Below are 20,514 nucleotides of genomic sequence, written 5' to 3' on the forward strand. Positions count from 1 at the left end.
TCTACATGAGCTCCCTCTTGCACAAACCTGTGTAGAGTTTAATAACACTGAGACCTACTCTCCCTTTGTCAAATTTGGTTGAAGCCTGTCAAAGGGTTCAAGAGTTGTAGGAGGGGACAGAAAAGCAATTGCCTTTTCTCACGCATACCGTATGTGGTGTGATCTCATAAGGTCCCTTTCCTTGGAAAACCAGGCTAAAACTGGTATACATCAACCGTTTCAATTCATTTCTGTAAATGTTTTCAAAACCAGAAGTTTAGCAAAACTGCACTTCTCAATGCAAAGGGCTTCAATTTAGCTAAATTGTTATTTTCCAACCAAAGATTTTACTGAAAAATTCCCAGATAGCTGTATTCAGCAGCTCAGAGCAACCAGGGTTCCCCTCCTTCATTCTAACATTCATAGGCAATACTGTACATTTTAAGCATGTTTCTGTCTGTCCCTAAGCTGATGTTGTTTTTTCGTTCCGACCAAGTGTTTTAAGTGTATTAATTATACTGAAAGACCTTGTCAAACCTGCATCTGTGTTTGCATCTAGAATGCTAGCTCTGAAAAGCACATTTTATTTTCCGTCTGACCCATTGAACACTGATTGCAAGCAACGATTTCTTCTGCTTTCCCATCATCTCTGCAACGCCTTCCTTTTTGTTTGGAGTTTATGGTCACTGACTCTGGATTGTGTCATTATTTGTGTTTGGTCCGTGTTTTAACCTTTGTTAGAGACTCAGCCATTGTGCAATTTCTGTTCAGTGACCTATAGTACCCTAATTTAGTTGGCATTTTGATCTTGGATTCCTGGTGAACAATCCATCATATGCAGTCCTTCTTTCCCTTTCTGTTTTCATCAATTCCCCTCTCTTTCACTCCCTCCTACCTTTAAAAAGGTCTCCTGTGTGTTTCCTTACCCTCGTCACACTCCACTCTCCCTCTCCTTAGGTTGTCTTTTACCCATTCTTTCTCTTTCTTTCTTCCAACCCAGCTTCCCCTTTCACTCCTGCTCCTCTCTCAAGCCCTGCACCATGTCACGTCACCGAGAGGTACTGCAATGAAAGAAGGCATCTGTTCATCCTCTCAGGATGAGTCTGATAAGGAAACTGCTCTTCTGCTGAGGCTGGAAATTTTGCCAGAGCAAGAAATACTGGTAGATGAGATAATGACCATAAAAACAGGCTCTGGGGACTAAAGTGCATCCACCTCCTGAGGACCAGCAGCAAGTGCATGCATATGGTCTTCACCATCACAAGAGGGAGTTGCTACTGCTCGTTCAGATTTTGTTACCGGAGCCTGAGTCAAAGAAGATGGACTAAGCAGCATTCTGGCCAGCTCCTGGCACTAGAGCCCTTCTCTGGATTGCCACTTGATAGCAGTAAAGGGAGGAACCTGTAGAGTACATCACATCTTTCCAACCACATTTGAGGATTCTCTCCCAGCAGAGTCTGGAGGGAGCAAACTCAGCCTTGCTGTGCTCAGCTAGTGCTCCACCACAGAGTGCCCCTAAGGACAAAGAGCTGGAGTTCTTAATTTCCTTGCCTGCCTTTCCCAGGATCCCCGGTGGCTGAGATCAGCTGTGATGTTCGACATCAGGGCAGTGTTGTTTTGGAGTCTGAATGCTCAGAGCAGAATTTCTGCTAGTTCGCCTCCCCCTGTCCCCATTGGCTTTGACTCTCTCTCCTATGTATTCCTCTGTCAGGACACCCCAGCTGGTTGCTGCTCACAGGGGAACTTGCTCACATTTCCTCTGGCTGTGGGGACATGAATATTGCAAGGCCTGGGAGACAGCAGCTGAACCAGGAGGGCTGCCTATGCTAATTTCCCTCTGTAACACAATGCCTAACAACATGTCGCTGGTGCAGACAAGTCACAAGATGCTGGTCTTGTTCAGGCAGCATGGAAAACACCTTAACCACAGGACAGCATCAGGCCAAGATGGGGAGATGGACAGAAACTCAGTGCCTTACTTTTTCAATCTGACAAAAGCAGGAGGAACCAGTGGTGTTCCTCTTCTGCAACATGGCCTGAGATCTGCAGTGCAATTGCTCAAGATAATTAGTTTAGGGAGGAGGTAAAACAGGTAAATAATTTAGAAATGGGTGGACTCCTGTAATTATGATAGTTGTCTGCTTGTGGTTAGGGCCACGTTCACCAATCCTAACTGGACAGCAGCCCTGTACGTGCCCATGCAGGGTTTGCCATGTGTCAGCTGGTTGTGAGTGCTGCGTCAGTGCAGCCCTCTTGTTCCTCCCCTACTTGCACCCAGGCAGTCAGTTAAAATAACAAGCCTGGGGAGTCACACTGAACAATGGTGCAAGCCTGGGAATGCTCCAGTTCCGCGGGAGCCACATTTTGTCCAGCATGCACACACCCAGGGGGAAGGACACATGCAGAAAAATACCCGGTGGCTCTTTTGGCAGCTTCTGAATCTCTCCTTTTCTATCACCATGGTGGCATTGTAATGAGAACATGAAAGAGGAAGATAACACTGAAGGGAGGAAAATAAGGCCTGCTTTTCTCTCTCTCTCTCCTGTTTAGAACGAAAGGCAAACCGTGGCACACAGGCCTATCAGATCTGTCAGCACGACAACTGGCAATGGGAGGGAAGGGGGAAATGCTATTGTACGTACCATTCTGCTTGGCGGACTCCTCTCGCTGGCTCGGGGAAGGAGAGAGAGAAAACAGAGGGAAAACAAGATGCGTGTGTTCAACGGGGAGCCAGAGACATTTGTTATCAAAATGGAAATGCGCCTCTTTGTTGATGAAGGTGTATCTTCTTCCCATTGTCTCTCATGCCAGCCCAGTGAAAGGCTCCTTTGATGGCTCCGTGTTTGTGCACCGGCTATGAAATTGCTTTAGAAGACAAAGGGAGTGCGTGCTTATTGGTAATGAAAAGGAGGTGAGGGCTACGTTTCTCTAAGCCCGGCTCACCACTAGTGCAATTTCCTCGGGAGCAGCTGTCAAAGGCTTGCAGAGAAAATTGGAAGGCTGAGGCTGGATGGGGGGCCAGTGATGAACAGGGAGAGTTGCTGCTCTTTTGCAGGGCTAATGTGGCCATCTGCTCTGATTTAACGGGCCTGCTCCAGTTCAACTGTTTTGAAGCCCTCCGGGTCACTCATTCCCTCCTCCCCAGTACACTGGCTTCCATTAACAGTGAGGACAGGGCCGGGGGGCACACCACTGCCTGCCACATAGTACCATGTTAGGCCACTGTCCAGGCACTGAGATGGGACCTTCCCTGGCTGGGGAAAGGAGAGGAGGGATCCATAGCTGGAAGAGCCCAAGGGCTGTACAGATCTCCCCTTTCTACTCACCCTGCTGGTCACCAGTGATCTTAGCTGGGGAGTGCACCTGGGATAGAGATGCACGTAAAGCAGCATCAAAAGTGCAGGGATAACACCCTCAGGAAACATGCCAGGCAGTGTAACACCACCCAGCAAAGCTGTCAAAGTCTCAGTACCCAAAGCACAGAACCCTCACAGCCGAGCTCAGACGGCCGCTCCATCACGCAGGCAGCACCAGCACTGCGCTGTTATCCAGCCGCTGCATGGTCCGCTCCTCTGGCATTGCCGCACACCTGTCCTCACAAACGCAGCTGAATGTGCCAAAACATGGTTTGGACCTCAGCTGTTCCCTATTTACCTGCTTCTCACACTCAGTTTCTTGCACAAATCTCCAAGCCCACCTGTGCTGCACGATACTCACACCGCCCCTACTCCCTCCACTGCCCGTCCTGCCTTTCCACCTCTATTCTGCTCTGCTCTCACACACAACCTGGGACCAGGTGTGTCCGTGTGTGTACAAATACTGTATCATCGCACACACGCACACTTGCTCATTAACTAATAGCAGCCTTAATAGGAATGTGTTTCTTTCTTCACCTCTCCTTCTTCAGATGGAAAGTTTAATCGCACAGTCATGCTCAGCCAGCCTTGTTCCTTTATCTGTGCAATAAAGAAATGGTTTATGGCAGATAGACGCCTCAGACCGCGCTGTCAATTTCACACAGGGCCTTATCAGCGCTCACACATGGTGTAAGGCCGTCGGAAATTAGACGCGGGATTCGCATGTCTAACAAGCGGGGTTAAATGCTTTTTTTCCCCCCCTGCTTTTCCCCTCGACTGCTCTTTCTTCTCCCCTCCCTCCTTCTTCTCACCGGTTACAACACTGACAATGGCTTTAAAAGGATAGTCTTGCCTGGCTCCTGGTAAAAGATGTTAATTTATTGTAGTCTGTTCTTTATTTGATTATTGGTTTATTAAAACTGCCTGAGGTGATAGCATTTCTTCTAGAACAAATTCTCTGCGCTCTCCTTTAATCTGTCACCCACTCTATTGGCAAGACAAAGGCAAGGGGCTGCGGCTTGTTTGGGGGATCATGCCCCCTTTCAGGAGGAGGAGAGGCAGGAGGACATGAGAGCACAGCTGGGTTTCAGTGGTGTAGCCAAGCCACAGTCCCATGCCCTCCAACACAGAGGAGCTGTCTGCCAGGAAGGGGTGTCTCTGAAAGCAGACGTAGTTGTCAGATTTTCTTCTGTCTTGGACATTTGTTGAGCTCACCTGCACCTTGAAGAGCGCTTCTGTAGTGTGCACCGAGTCCCTGGGGATGCACTCTGTTGCAGCCCAGAGTCTCAGCGCTGACTAGCAGGGACCCTCCGCTTTCTGCACAACAAAGGGCCATTGCTTCCCCATTTCGCTCTCCTTTTCTCTAGCTCTTTCAGTCCAATCGTGATGCACCCCCAGCACCACCACCCTGCTCCAACAGGCCTCTCCTATCCTGTGAGTCCCCTAGAACGGGAGTCCTTCTCAACCCTGCTCCCTCCTGCCCTGCAGCAGCATTTCTTCAGTCCTCAAAATCAAGTGCCCAGCACCCAGTTACACTCCCTAATCCAGAATTTTGCTGGAATCCACCACAGGTATACTATTGCTGTCCAACTGCAGGAATAGATGTGACTGATTTTTCTCAGGCCATCCACACAGCAACAAAGTCCATTTGTATTCAGAGAGCCAACTCTCCTGTGTTTGCACTAGGGGATGGAGTTATTGCAGCAAACTGTAACTCCCGCTGGAAGCACTGCCTGGTGCAGCCCCAGCCCTACTAAGCTGCATCCAGCCTTGCCTCTTCCTCATACCTCTGCCAACCCCTACAAAGCATCAGCCCACTTCATCCCTCTCAGCAGCTGCAAATGCTTATTCCCCTTCTCCTGATCTGCCCTCCAGCTCAGCCACAAATGTACAGGAATAATTTTACAGTGACAGTAGCTTGTTATAGACTGCAGTGCCTGCCACATAAAAGTCAGCAGCAACATAGAGGAGCGATTAATGATAATGGTTGACATTTTATACAGTGCCTTCTAAGTGTTGCACGGTACTTAGCAGGTTGCACCAAAATACAGCCCCTTGTTTCCACCAGAGGCAGAAAAATAACCCCCTGGGGAGTGCAAAATGAAAGGTGGGTTAATGGCATGTGCCAAGCATTGTCCAGGAACCTGGGTGGGTAGGCAGAGGGGAAGGTTGACTCCCTTCCTTCTGAACAGGAACAGGGCACCCAAATCTTCCAAACAGCTTTAAAAATCCTCACTTGCATGCCTAACAATGACCCAATTTCTGTGTTTTACATAAGACATTGCTATTGTAATTCCTGGAGGCTTTGGGTCAAGGCTTGGGGCAGATTTACATTTGGCTGGGGGGAGAAGTAGCCCCCTACACTCTTGCTGGACCTGCAACTTGGACTCTAGGGGACAGGACAGAAGAGAGGTGGAAGCATTCCAAGACCTGCTGAAGTTCTTCCTCTTCTCTCCTTGTTGCTTACAAGCCTTTCAAAAGACAGCTGCCTTCAGCACTGATGATTGTTGCAGGACAAGACGTCTGTGACTTGAATTAAGGCAGGTTTCATCCATCCTGGGGAATCTGCATATTGCCAAGGCTAATGTCTCCCACACTCAGTGATGTTTCTGAAACATCTTCCTCACAACTGAGGCCTGTCTCAACTGACACATAATTTAATTTTCTTCCTTTCTGTCTTAGACATGTACAGCTGGGAGGACCTCAGGAGCAAATCACACCCCTCTCTCTTTCATTGAAGCAGAATCACATATATCCAAAATGTCCTTGCCAGATGCCGGTGAAGCCCACCTTTATAAGCCTCTGACGAAGGAGATTCAATGACTCTCCTGGATAACTTGTTCCCATGCCTCACTCTTCTCATAATTGGAAAGCTTTTCCTTATACCTCACCTGAATTGTCTTGTTGCATTTTTTCCTCTCCCATTCATTACAAATACATAAGTAATGAACCAAGCAGTTTTCCTGTCTCCCTTGCTCAGTAAGAACTTTTGACATGAGCCATAGGGAATAAGCCCGACCCAGAACTTAATCTTTTGTTCCCAAGCAGGAGGCACTTGAGATTAAGGCCTGAGACCTAGAGAAAATTGATTTGCGCAAGTAAGAGGCATTTGTGCAATATGTTGATTATAAACCAGCACTCCAGGATTCGTACTCCCACAATGAATGTGGTGCCTCAGGGCATTAAGCTCCTGACTCACATGTCAGTGTTACAGGCAGAGATGGCTGAATAATTCATCAATAATCCTACAAATTTGGCTTCCATTCCTGCCTGTGAGCTCTCTGCATGAAGATATCTCTCCCAGAACCTATTCATTAGGTGAGGTTACACATAAAAATGGCAGATGGACTCTGGGTGTGAAACCCTGGTCCTACTGGAAGTTTTGAATGCACTTTGCTTTGCAGCAGGAATTAGTTGCAAAAATTCAGGACTCGAAATTAGAGCTGTTTCGGATTCGCTGTGCTGCTCACGTGGTTTTGTATCTGTCTCCTGAGTAGCTGAACTCAACCCCTGGAATGAGTTTCCAGGGTGAATAAGAATATCACATTTGATTTCCATTAATGTGCTATAACATCGCTTAAAATTCACTCCTCTCAGTCACACTGATCTATCTATCTCTATCTATCTATCTATCTAATTTTATTTCTAGAGCACCCATCACTGCACCATCTAATTATTAATTCGTCCACTAGAATGTTTGCTGCAAGCTCACATCAAAGGCATGTAGATACAACTAGAGTAAATCAGTTGAAAAATGCAAACAGATATTGTCTGAAATATGCTGGCCAAGACACCTCCCTATATCTAACCCCAGTTTTCCAGGCCCTTTTAAACTGCTGAACAACATTCACAAATCCGGAAAGGGGTGGGGGACAGGGGGGATGAAAATGAATGAAAGTTTAAATTTGCTCAGGGGTGACAAAGTTCCACTGGAAACAGCAAAATCTGATGTCAGGGAGAAGAGTATGATTATTATTTGTATTGCAGGAGAGTCTGGGAGACCCCAGCCAAGTGTCAGGACACCGTGCCTACAAGCAGCTAGTGAAAAGACTAGAATGGCTCAACAGCAGCTTTCCAGCAGGCAGGAGGCGGTGATAATACCTTGAGACAAGGCACAAAGAAAGGCTAGATCACATCTTGAGAAACATAAAAGAAATCAGTACAGAGAAGGGATTACTGGGATCATTTAGGGAATGACAAACCTCAAAGAGAAGGGGCTGGCATGTTTGTCTAACAAAAGTGGAAGCTGAAAGGCCATCTGATGTCTGTGGCTAAAAACAGCGGAGGAAAAAGGAGGAGGGAACTTCAGTCCTCCAGCTAAACAGTAACAAAGAAGGGGAGCAAACAGAGAAAAACGTTTGTGGCTACAGTTAGGCCAGAAAGAAGAAGGAGGTTCTTTGCCATCAGGGCAGCCAGACCCACTGGTATTCTTGAGGACAAACAATAACCAAACTGCAGATGCTCTCCACACTGGAGAAGGTCACGGCCCACGGAGAGGACCAAACTGGTCGCACCTGCTGTACGCCACTGCTGCCGGGGCTGCCTGTGTCCCTGGCCACTCGTTTCCCAGATGTGCCAGAGCACTTCTCGTCTGCATTGGGCTGATGCTGGCCAGGCAAGCTCTGGCTGCCCCCCACATCACGCTTCACCCGCCAAGCTGCAGGATCACTGACCCCTAGCAGAGGGGCAGTAACAGCCAGCCAGACAGCATCCAGTACGGGTCTCCTTTACCTCACCAGCACCTAACCGCAGCCTGTGCTTTGCTTTGGCATGCAGACTTTCACAGAAGGGGAATAAAGAAGTGCAGGTTTCACCGTCAATTTTCCCATGGACCTTAAGCCTTCCCCAGCTCGGAGGGAAGGAAAGCAAACCACATTGCTGTCGGCAAACTTTGCATGAATGAGTCACTCTCCCTTCACCCTGGTTCCCCGCCATCCCCACCAGGTGACAGTTCATGTGGGAGGATAAATATAAATAAAGAGAAGGAAGCTGAAGCATTTTGATGACTCATGTAATATTCATTTTGAATTAATTTGTACATGATTCTATAAAAAAGATACGTTCCATAAGATTATTTTTGTGAGCTCTAATTTGCTGCTGGCAAGGAGCAGCTTTTGGGTCTTTTATGGGTATTAGTTCCATAGTGTATAGCAGGAGGCAGAGGAAGTTTAATTATGATTCACTGAGCCACATTGTGGGTATGTTTTAAAGCCACTTAATTAGTGTAGAAATATACAGCTGTAATTATCCTGAAATATGGCCTAATTAACCTATGGAAAACCCATACATGCGGCTCAGGAAACTTGGAAGCATTAATAGTCTATTAATATACCGGAGCTGACAGCCCATCATGCTCACATTTGGGAACAGGAAGGCAGAACCTCCTTAAGCATGATCTCCATTGAGAATAGCTACCTGTGGAAGGTAAGGTCTGACCTTTCCCTGTGCTGGGAAGGACTGTGGCAGGTCCGGTGCACCTGCCGCCACAACCTGTGTATTTGAGTGGGAGCAAAGTTGCTGTGGTCCAACTCTTCTACTGATCACCCCAGCCCCTTTCCTCTGTTCTGTCCTTTTCTTCAATCCTGAAATGCATCTCCCTATGTTTCCTGTCCTACACCCTTCCCACTCGCTGCAGCCCTCACTAGACATTCGTGGAGGCTCAGGAAACATGCAGGGTGTCCTCAGCCACTTCAGCCATGCTCTATTTCCCCCCTCTCTGGAACTAGAAATGATTAAATGCTGCAATGGACCGTTCTCTCATGGATGAATTGCCAGCCCTGGAGCAGAAAGTAGATGATCAGGGAGATAGCTAAAGCATAGCTAAAGCAAAAAGGTGATGGCAAGAGGTCTTGTGTTTATTCCTGGGTGTTAAAGCTGATAAAAACAGGAGGAACCAATTATCATTTCAAAGACACCTTGATGTCATAGGGTTTCCCAAACCATCTTGCAGACCCAAGACATCAGGCTTGCATTTTGCCCTTGGAACACTGCATATAAGAGCCTTTACAATGCAGAAGAGCAAATTAATGCCCTCTCCCATGGCCTCATCACTTTAGAGATGAGGAAACTGAGGCACACACCTAGAAATTAAATTTGCTGACTGTGCTATCTTTGTATCCTGCTCTAACAATCAGATCATGCTGCCTCTTAGCTGGGAAAACATCCTGATTTTCATAGAGCTTCATCTTTTGGGATGGGGCATTTACTCCCACTTGAGCTAAAGAAGCAGCAGAAAGACAATCTCTGAATTGGTAGGGAGGGGTGATGGGGGCTGAAAGGAGCGAGGTGGAGAGAGAAGACAGGAAGGCAGAAGCTGGTGTGAGGTTCTTCTTTAGGCAGAGCACATAACCAAATATTCAAGCAGCGTCTTCGTCCTTTGGTGATCAAAGCAACAGAAATTGAATCCGGCTGTAATCATCCACAGGGTAGTTTACTTAAAATTCCCCTAATTATGGAAGTGCAGAAAATTACTGCTTCATGATGAACTGAATAGGAAATTGAAGGCTCCCACAACCCACCTACTGCCACTGCAGCTTAAAGAGAAAAGACAAGGGAGGTTCAGAGAAAAGGAGAGACAAAGAAATACATGTGAAAGTGGCAGGATGTGTGAGAAGGTGGCCAGGGAGGGGAGGGGAAGACCAAGAAAAAAAGGTAATTGTCTCTCTTCCACTGTCTGGGAGGCCTTTTCAGAGAGCCGTGAGCTAAAGAGAGCACTGAGAGAAATATAGGCCTTGCTAAGCTGGCCCTTTCACTTTCCCAGCAATTCTGCTGTGACACAGTTGACACTGTACCACAAGCAATATTTTATCCAGAGCTTCTTGTTGAAACTCAGAGGACTCTTCTGAGTACTATTCTCTCTGATACGTGAGGGTGGGGGATCTCTATATATAAATACGCTGAATTATTGCATCCCAGAGTGTCCTTCCAGTGGCAGTTTCTCATGACAGATGACAGCAGATACCATAGATGGCTCAGCCAACCTGGCTGAATCACTTAGGGACAAGGGGCTGGAAGAGGGTATTTTGTGTTAAGAAGAGATTTTCTCTTTTAAAGATACCTGTCTCTTAGGGTGGTTCTCACGTCTGCTCAGAGAAACCGTCCCCCTCATCCTCTTCAGACAAGCTGCTGTGACGGGTGGATCCCAGCTCAGCCCTCCCCTGCTACCAGTCTGAGTAAAGCTGGCTCGAACTGGGCCCATGGGTAGCTTTCTCCATCTGCTGTGGCTGAGTCTGTCCAAGGCTCCTGATACCAAACGACATCTCAAGGGGGCATTCTGTTTTCTGTGGTTCTTTTGTCCTGTTTAAGCAGGCAGCATCCTTCAGTGTCTCTGGGGTCCCTCCTCTGGACAAACATTTGCTGCACTGTGTTTCCCTAAGAGGGATTCAGAGCACACTTACCTTGCTCCGGATGTTTCATGTTGGGTGTGAGAGAAAAGCTGGCTCCATCTCTCTCAGGAGCACACACAGTCTGTGATTAAGCAGAACACTTTGCTTACTTAATATCAGTGTCACTTCAAAGGCCCTATATTCACTTAGAACGAATGAGATCAACAGTGCAGTGCAGAGCGTGTGCTTCCCGCAATCACAGGTGGCTGTTTTCGGTCCAGCTTCCTTCTCCCACAATTGTGTGCTACAGTACATCAAAAGCTGCTAACAGGAGTCAAATAATCCTCCAGGGAATACCACCCCCATTAGAAACCAGAGCTGGGGCGGGAAAACACCACAGGTAACTGTAATTCATCCTACCAGTATGTTTCTACTCAAATAAATCCTCCAGCTCTTTTGACATAAACAACAACAGAAAATAACCAGTGACCTAAAAACATGTATTTTTGCAACTCTTCATCTGCAGAGGCCTTAGCAACTGTGTGTGGTGCCCAGAAGCAATCTTCAGCTGAGGGCTTAGTACCTGTGATCATAGGGGAGTTCAGGTGGGAAGGTACCCCAGGGGGTTTCTAGCCCAACCTCCTGCTCAAAGCAGGGCTACCTGCGAGTTCAGAGCAGGTCACTCCGCACTTGATCCAGTTTGGTCCTGAAAATTTCCAAGGACGGAGATTGCACAGCCTGGGCAATGTCTCAGGAAAATGATGATAATGAGTGGTTTATGGGCTTAGCAGACATCAGTAGAAGAGGAGGAAACTGAGACGTGGGGAGCAACGTGGCAGAGCAACAGAGGGGCTTCACGGGAGAGTGTTTTGTTCTCCTTCAGTCATAACACCGGCTCCCCTTTGCCGTCACAGTTGCCAACTCCAGCAATAACATGAGAGAGTTGTCTGCCTTCCCAAGGTACCCCCAGAGCCGAGCCAGCTTGCCACCAGCCGTAGGTCTCAGGTCTGTCTTTGCACACATCCTGGCTTCTGTTTGAATTGAGGTGTCTGCAGTTCCTGGTAATAACATGGGACATTAGTCTGCTGATGACTTCGCATAACAAGAGGATTGCAATTAACATGATGATCCTTTCTTGTGTTTGAGCAAGTTGGCATGGGTCATGAAGTCAGTGTAGCAAAATGATCCAAAGGGAGTTATTTATCTAGCTGTAAAGGAGCTGCGTTCCTGTGGAAGCAAGAACTCCAGTATAAGGTAGCTGCTTACGTCCACGTGTCAGTCACTGCTTGTCTCTGCTCCGGTGGCACCAAGGGGACACCGCATGCTTATGGGTGCCTGCTGGCTATGGTACAATAGCGACCCTGTGCCCAGGGTAGGGCTGACCTCCCCAGCTTGAAACACACCTTGAGGCCTGCCAATACTCTCATGTCCTGTGTTTTCTGCCTGGAAAAGCCAGATCTCTGAGTTTTGCAGAAATGTCTGGCCCTGCCAGTTGAGTTCAAGGGATAGATCTATTTCAATGCCTCAGGTTACATAGAGAGGAGAGAAACCCAGGTGAGTAAAAAGACCATGCATTAGTCCCTTGGCTGTGCTCCAGCAGGAGCCAGCCCTTCTGCTTACCAGCTTCAAAGACCATGTCCTGGGCCACCGAACAACAAACACCCATATCAGGCTCTCACCTATAGAGGCATTCCCCTTCCTTCCCTTCTCTCTGCAAGTGCCACTATTTATTTCCCAAGGCAGAGCATCCTGTGAGAGCCTCTCAAGCCTATGTCTGAACAAATCAACATTTGCTCCAGTCATTATCTGTGCACAGACTTGTGTGCCCAGGCACACAACCAGCAGACTGCGTTTGATAACCTGCCATCTTCCTGTGATGGGAATCGATGTCTCTCCACTCCCTTTGCCTCCACCTCTCCTGCTGCCGCTATAATCACTGGCCAGTAACAAATGAGAGGGATTTATGATTACTATGTGTTTAACCAGCTCATGGTAATTAATGGAGATGCACCTGAAAGTTTGTTGGCAAGTCCCCAGGGATCCCACTGCATTGGTGGAGAAGTGAGGGCCTGTAAGATAGAGAGAGCCTCTCTCACCTGGACAACTTCATGAGAGATGCATCTCTCTCTGGTTAAATTAGTTTTCTCTGATGAAGTGATAGGCTGCTGAAGTGATGAAGTGATCAGGAGGGTTCTTTCATTAGAGATGTGTGGCAGGGAGCTTGCGCGGATGAAAGTGGATTCCACTTTCCCCCCACTCCCTGTACAAGTGCTACAGGGTCCCAATCCCTCATCAGTCTCCAGGGGTTGGCATGGCAGCCCTGTTCTGGGGCACATGCAGGTGGGAGGGACAGACTGTCCCTATGGGATTCAAGCTTTGCTGATAGGGCCTCCCTGTTCTGTCCTACCTTGACAAAGTGCCTGTCACAGTGCTCTTTATCTAAGTGATGCCAGGACATGAGTTTTCAGCCTGTTTCCCACCACATTTCCTAAGGCTTCTCCACATTGTCGCACAGAGCAATGCCTCCAGAACCAAATCCCCTTCTCCCCTGCCAGCACCAACCAGCACTCAAGCTTGCTCCACTCCTCCAGCTGGCTGGTTCCCAGCATGAACGCGCAGCAGCCCATCTGGAAGAGCCGTGCGTACGTGGGAGAAGGGCAGCACCTCTGGAAACCTTCCCACCAGCGGACACACAGCTGATTGATTCTGGTACATTCAGGCCCATCTCTCGCAATCCCATTTGGATGCAGGACAACATGGTGCCATCTGTACGTAATGAGGGTTGATTTCAGCCAGAAGGAGTCTCAGCCTGTTACGGACGGCCATGTGAGCTGCAACACCGGGCTTTCCCCTTCCACTGAGAGGCAATAATTGTCTCGTCCAGGCTGTGCATCTCCCACCCTGCAAGCTACACTAGAGTAAGTCCAAAGGGCGGAGCGGACCAGTTGCACACACACTTCTGCTAGGAACAGGCTGAAATGGGACCGGTCCTATCCTTCCTCTTTGCATCCCTGCACTGTCGTGCTGGGAGCCAGACCAGCAGTATGGACAAGGGAGGCACACGGGGAGTTTGGGGTCCAGAGAGGCTGCCCTGCATGTTGCTTTGGAGGGCAGAAACCATGAGGACTGGATTCCATGAATGCAGAGCCTAAAGCCCAGGCTCAGGGAGATGACAGGTCAGGAGCTTGCAAGCATTTCACACCAACTTGTTTCCTATCAGACTTCACCCACTTTTTCAGATCGCATGAAGTCTTCCATTCTCTCTCCACCTCTCCCTTTGGAGCTTTATTGAAGTCCTGTGTCATTCCTGTCACCTGAAAAGACCATCCTTCCCATTCCCTTTCCCCTGCAAGCATTATTAACAATTCTAAGCAAGCTTTCTCAAAAATGAAGTTTCAATCTCTGCAGCATCTTTTGGGGGTCCTTAAACACTTACAAAAAGCAAGTAAAGTATTAACCATGTGAGAACTGCTCTTTCTCAAAGAGGAACAGTGGTTTACCAGGTTGAAAAGCTCTGCAAAGGAACAGAGTCTGGATGTCCAAATTAGCTATCTTCCCTTCTTACACTTCAGATGTAACATGCATGATCTATGTCTCTTTTGTATGTATCTCCTTGTAAAGCCAGATGAATACAGGGGTTTAAAGACTCTTATCACATACTGTTGCACGGTACTATCTTTCTGTTTCTTTAGCCTGGGTTCCCCCCCCCCCCAAGCTGTGTATTTCATAGTCAACTTCCAGTGCTGTTTGTACCTTGTTTTGCATAACTCCAGATCATTTCATTAATGAAAAAACCAAGCCATTATAAAACAAATATACAAAATATGAACAGCTAATCTTTTCCTTATATTGCAAGGATTAAATAAACAGAAATATCAGCAGAAAGTATTCTAGACACGTTGGGCTGCCATAAAATTTAGTAGGTGAACTGTTAATTTACATATTCCCAAAATGCAATAGGGTGACACTTTTGAAATTAAAAACTGATGATACAAATGGCATTTAAAGTTCATTTAATATTATTTGTTAAAATTCCACTGACAAATCTGTCATATGTATAACAGATCCTATTACTAGAAGAAGAAAAAAGAAGCAATTGAAATCAAAAGCCACCCCAACAGTGAAGGGTCTATTAAGGCAGTAGATGAGAATTTGCATTATCAAATAATCCTAACAGGAGATTTTATAAATGGAAATGTAAACTGTAGAGGGTTTAAAATGTTAATTTATACCAATAACTAGTTTTATAAACAGACTTGACTATGTTTCTCCTAGAGACAATAAGAAAATGTTTCCCTAGGGGATTGGGAGTACCCAAACAGCAGCAGTTGTATTTCTGAATAACAAAACTGCAACCACCTGGGATTCGGCTGAAGAAGTTCAGTCAAATGGATAGTGCAGTGCATGCTCTGTCAGTACAGTGGGTCTGTCACTGGCCCTGCTTTTTGCACCATCTGTGACTCTGAGGATGGCCCTTTCCCACTTGTAGGTCTTGCTTCCCATAGGTCTCTATGGCACCACTCACAGAAAAAGCCCAGCCTCGGGCTATCTTGCCCCTGTAATAATACTCTCAACCCTTTGATGCTGCAGCAGCAGCAAATTCTCTTTCTCTCTGATTTAATATCTGGCATGAGATCTCATCCATTGTAAGGAGACCTATCCTGCAGGGACTGCTGTTGGCTCTCGCCCCAAATCCCCCTGGGTCTCTGGATCCTAAAAACCAGGCAAATCATGAATCGCTACTGCCAGGTAGCAATACGGAACTAGTGAACCCCAAGGAGGTGACATAGGAGATGGCTGCAGAACACTGAAAGGGAAGCTACCCCTTGGCCTGAAGCTTGGAAAATGATTCCCACTGACCAAAAAGACTCTTTCTGCAAAAAGCAAAGCATCCTGATTTAAATGACAGATGGCTCATGCACTGTCTAAAAGAAGCTAGATATTTGGATTTCTTTTTGTTTGTTTATTTATTTCCCCCTTACATAAATATGGAAGAAAAGCATTGCAGGTGAAATGGTGCATGGAAATTAATCTGGTTCATAGTCCTCATAAATATTAACAGGCTGGTAAATATGTAACCTTATTTCTTTTTCCCTCTGCTCTCATCTCTTCCAAGTTATTTTCACCAGGGAAGGTTAAACAGTTGGCATGGTTGTGTTGGTAAATGAGACCATGGCAAAAGGGAAGGTTTTCATCCAGACCCAGTACCGGCAGTGGTGTGATCAAAGTAGTGCTACCTATGTGAAAAGTGATTCTGCACCTTGATGGGGCTCTTCAGTGTGTGGCTGCAGAGCGTGCTCTGAGGAAGGTTCTGCCCCACTGGCTCCACTGGCCACAGGAGTAAACTGAGGCACCAAGGAGTGATGCAGCTCACCCCCAAGTCTGGTGGTGACAGATCCTGGTGCTCTGACCTTACCAGCAGCCAGGGCACACTCTGGGTCTGCCCTAAGGCATCTCAGAAGTAAACTCCCCGGGGCCAGTCCACTACTGGTCTGCTAAAAGAACCTCTCCCATCCCGTGTCCCACAAGGCATTCGCCTTCCTGCTCCTCCCTCCATGTCCCACCTTGTGCCTGGAGCTGCATAGAAAGGAGGGCTCACAGCTAGCCCACCTGCACGTCCCACACAGTATTTTACTGTGAGGAAAGCAAGTTCAAATGCCTGGTTTTCTCCTTCCCTCCCACCACAGCTCAAACCATCAGCCTTCAGTCCCTTGCTGCCAGAAAAAAAATACCAACAGGCTTTCTTTCTTTCTTTCATTCATTCAAAAGAGCATCTATCTGTTCTCTCCCCTTCCAACAATTTCACCAGATAAACAACAGAGTGAGAAATTAATAGACACTTTGATTTGCACTGTAATAAAGTGGGTGCATGTCAGGGGGAAACAGTGGAGGAAAACTTCATCTACAGATTAAAGCAACAGGCCTTGTCTCTAACGCATTCAGTCAGGGCCTTGGAGGATAGTGATACATGCCTTGAGCTAGACGAGAGCTTTGTGCCAGAGGAGTGACTTAAGTGAAAAGGGCTCTGTGGCATGAAATGCAGAAGTGGGTTTATAGCACTAGGATTTATCTGTGACTCTGAGCACTCACAATATTACTAATATGACTATTAGAAAAGCAAATGGATGGAACCATTAGGCCATATAATCCCTCAGAGTCTGGCTGCAGCTATAAAAAGTGAGTATTTATGGGCAGGGCTCCTAAGTGAACTCAGGCAATGGATGCCCTGAGTGCAACCAAAGAGAGATGGGGACAGGGAAGGGTCAGTGCTCCTCCCTGAGCAGCAAAGGAGGGGAGACAAGAGGGACGTTCTCCTCAGTGAGGAAAGGATCTGCTGAGTCCCTCTGACCCGCAGGGGCTTAGGGGTGAGCGGCTGGGCACAGCACCCTGTAACACGCTGCTGCTTCTGCTTAACCATGCTCCTGCTTCTGCTTAACCATGCTCCCGGCAGAGTATGCATGTGTCACTTTGAACCTCTGCTGCAAAAAGCTGCTGAGGCTGGAGAAACTTGCAGGGTTTCCATTTCCATACTAAGCTTCTGGGTCATGGGGGGACATTATCCTCACGTGGTCCCATTCGTGACCAGGGCGGGGGATCCTGCAGCGCCCCACCGCCTGCACACCAGTCTCACGCAGCTCCTCGGGGGAGAAGTGTCTGTACTACTGCTGTGCTAGGTGCTCCCCTTTGGCAACTACTGGTGTCAGGGGAAGCAAATCAGCATGACAGAAAGCTTGTTCTCACTTGTCCCTGGGCCACAGCTGTCCCAAGCTGAGCCAGTGCTTTCCTCAAGGCTAAATCTGTGCCTCAAACTGCAAGCTGTTTGGAGTTCCCCTTGCTCCGCACACCTCTCCGCTCGTGCCCATCTGTGCCACTCTACAACATGAAGCAAAAAAACCCGCATTTCAAGAAGAGGAATGTCTTTTCCAAGGCACCCTGCCTCCTCAGATAGCCCAGGGCTGATGCAGTCAGAGAGCTGGCAGCTGGGCTTGCTTATTTAACAAAGCAAACCCTCTGCCAGGGAGCCTGAGTTGCCTCCTGTCACATGCAAACCAGCACAGAAAGATCTCTAAAATCAGTGCATAGGATTTCACTGTCAGATCTCCAGATATGGGCGAGGTCCTTCCCCACCAGTCTGGTCCTCTTGCAGCAGAGATTAAACACCATGGAGGTACAAACTGCAGAACCCCTTCCCCTAAGCTCCTCAGTCCCCACCCTGCCTTGCTATTTGCACAATAACTCCTTCTATTGCCTCTAAAGACATCTGTCCCTCCAGCAGTGACACCGAGGCCGTGCAGTGTCTTGTGATGCTGACAAGTAGTATGGGACTAGCAAAAAGATCTGAAGCAGCAGGCTCGATTGTATCTCTTCCTTCCAATTCCTGCAGGTCTAGGCAAGGCCATGAGCTGGTATCCTCCACACCGAGCACCAGCAGAAAAACACCTTTGTGGTTCATGAGCCCGAAGAAAGAGCAAGAGAGGTAGAGAAAGCCCTACATACAGAGACACACACTTTTTAGGAAAGGACTGTTTCTCTAGTTATTAACACTTGTGTCCTGCTCGTTTTATTCCATGTGTCCATGTTTTTCCATGCAACAGTGCAAATGATGTAGGTTTCAATGCAATCATGCCATTTTCTGTTAGCTGATCTTTTAATGCCTGGATTTAGGAAAGATAGCACCCTATATTTTTGTGTTTACATGGATCATTGCTGAATTGGAACTTATCCTGTTTTCATGAAAGGATTCCTCCTTTTTTTGGCAGAGAAAATGAGTTTGTTTTCAAATCTAGCCTATGTGAAAGATCACATGACCATGAACAAAATCTTGAATCAATTCCAAATGGTGAATATCATGAAGGCAGATTTGTACCAAAACCTCTAACACTTGCAGTTTCAGATATTTTTCAGCAGGGAAAACCCTCAGCTTGGCGACATTTCACAGAGAAGACATATTTCACAGAGAAGACATATTTCACTGGCATAGTTTTCCTGAAAGACAAAATTGTGAATCATACACAAAAGAAGAAGAAGGAAAAGAAGCTGTGGAGACTTTATACAACATTGCCATATTTATATCGTTGCGCAGCTTCCCTGAAAAGCAACCATCACCGGAGAGGAGCAGAGCAGAGAGCCAAAAGTCTGCAGAAATATATCAGGTGAGGATGCAGATGGGTACTTGGAAAGTTATTAAAAATAAGGGAAGTAGAGGAGGCAGATGAAAATGGTGGCAGAATTGGACCGTGGCCCTAGTTTTAGTCCAAGCTACCAGGAGTAATCAGATATTGGAGATAACATCTCTCTGAAATCAAACCACTCGTCTTCCTTGGTGGAGATTGATTCCACAACCCAGCAGCTGTCCTCTGCCCCCGCCGTGCAACACAACCTTGATTCAGTCCCTTTATGCCCCCATATTTCCTTTAATCACTCTTGGGCAATCCATTCCCTTTCTGTGCTGAAGCCATTGGGCCTCTTCAGAAGTGTGCTTGGGTAGTAATTGTTCTGTCGCAGACTGACATCTCCAGAGAGGCAGCTCGGGTCTTAGCAACAGAAAATCCAGAGGCAAAGCTGGAAAGCTATTAATGTTTAACACGCAGGGAAGCTGCTGTCTGTCAGATGCTCCAATCACCCTGAACTTGGCAGGCAGAACGTGTTAGCACATCTGAAGCTGCTGAAGGATTTTATCAGCCTGACAGGACAAGGCATACTTGTCTCCCCTTCTGCTGCATATCTAGCATAGACATAAAGAAGGGGACCCTATGGAATGAACACAACCAAGCTCACATGTAGCTTTGACACATCGGCTCCCAGCAGCCTCAGGGGAGGACTGAGTTTGCATGGAAAGTTTGAGATGCAGGGAGATCCTTTGGCCAGGCCCAGCTGGGGCTGCACCATGTGGTGAAGCACAGGACAAATACTCCTTGCTGTTCTCAGTGATGCTGTTCCCAGCAGAGACAGGCTGGGACCAGCCCTGAAGAGAGAGAAGGGGACTTATGGCCCAAGACTGAGGCAGTGGCAGAGGAAGGTTTCCCAACTCAAAAGAATTGAATTTGCTATGTTAATGTGGGCAAAATTGTGGCTTTGAGCCTGGGGCAAATGGCTCCTGCTTCTGAAAGAGCCATGGGACAACTGGAGGAGTCTGAGGGGCCACCTGGTCCCTTTCTCCGTGCACAATCAGGACAGCAGGAGCTGCAGTGTTGAACGACCAACTGCTTCCAGCAGACCTGCTATTTTCAGGAGTAGCTCAGGGCTACTTTGCCTGGCTCAGAAGGAGGTCTGGCATGGGACACAAAGCCTGGGCCTCTTGAGGAGAACCCAGCCTGGAAGAAATATAAAAAAGTTAAACAGACTAAAAGGCACAGCTGCATTATCCTTGTGTTTGAGTACTTAGCCTCAGTCATATACCGAGTTTTCAGTCTTTTCCGACCCCTGACTGGTAGTTTTTCTGACTCCTGAACACCTCAGTTAAGCCTGCTGACAAGAAGATGGGTTTTCTTAGTTTCTTCTTGCAGGTCCTTAGATAGAATCTGTTGACCCCCAACAGTCTTCAAAGTGCAGGTTGAAAACCACTGACCTGTAGCATTTTGGTGTCTGCCACCTCAGCACCTCGCTTAAAACTGCTTCCTGACACCAAGAGACTGAAAAATGTGTTATGGATCCAGATTCCTGTATGGTATTACCCAGCCATGTGTGAAAGTAATTCAGACAAAAAACCAGGGAGTCGGGAGGCTGAGACCTGGATTTGGTGGTGCTGATGGCTCTCCGATGACTGTCTAAATGGCCCCATTTAGCTGTGGAGATGCTGGCTGTGTCTGTATCTGAGGAAGATCATGCTGCTCTACCTCAGTAAAGTGTTTTAT

The sequence above is a fragment of the Buteo buteo genome, chromosome 9 (genome assembly GCF_964188355.1).
Source record: "Buteo buteo chromosome 9, bButBut1.hap1.1, whole genome shotgun sequence".
NCBI lineage: Eukaryota > Metazoa > Chordata > Aves > Accipitriformes > Accipitridae > Buteo > Buteo buteo.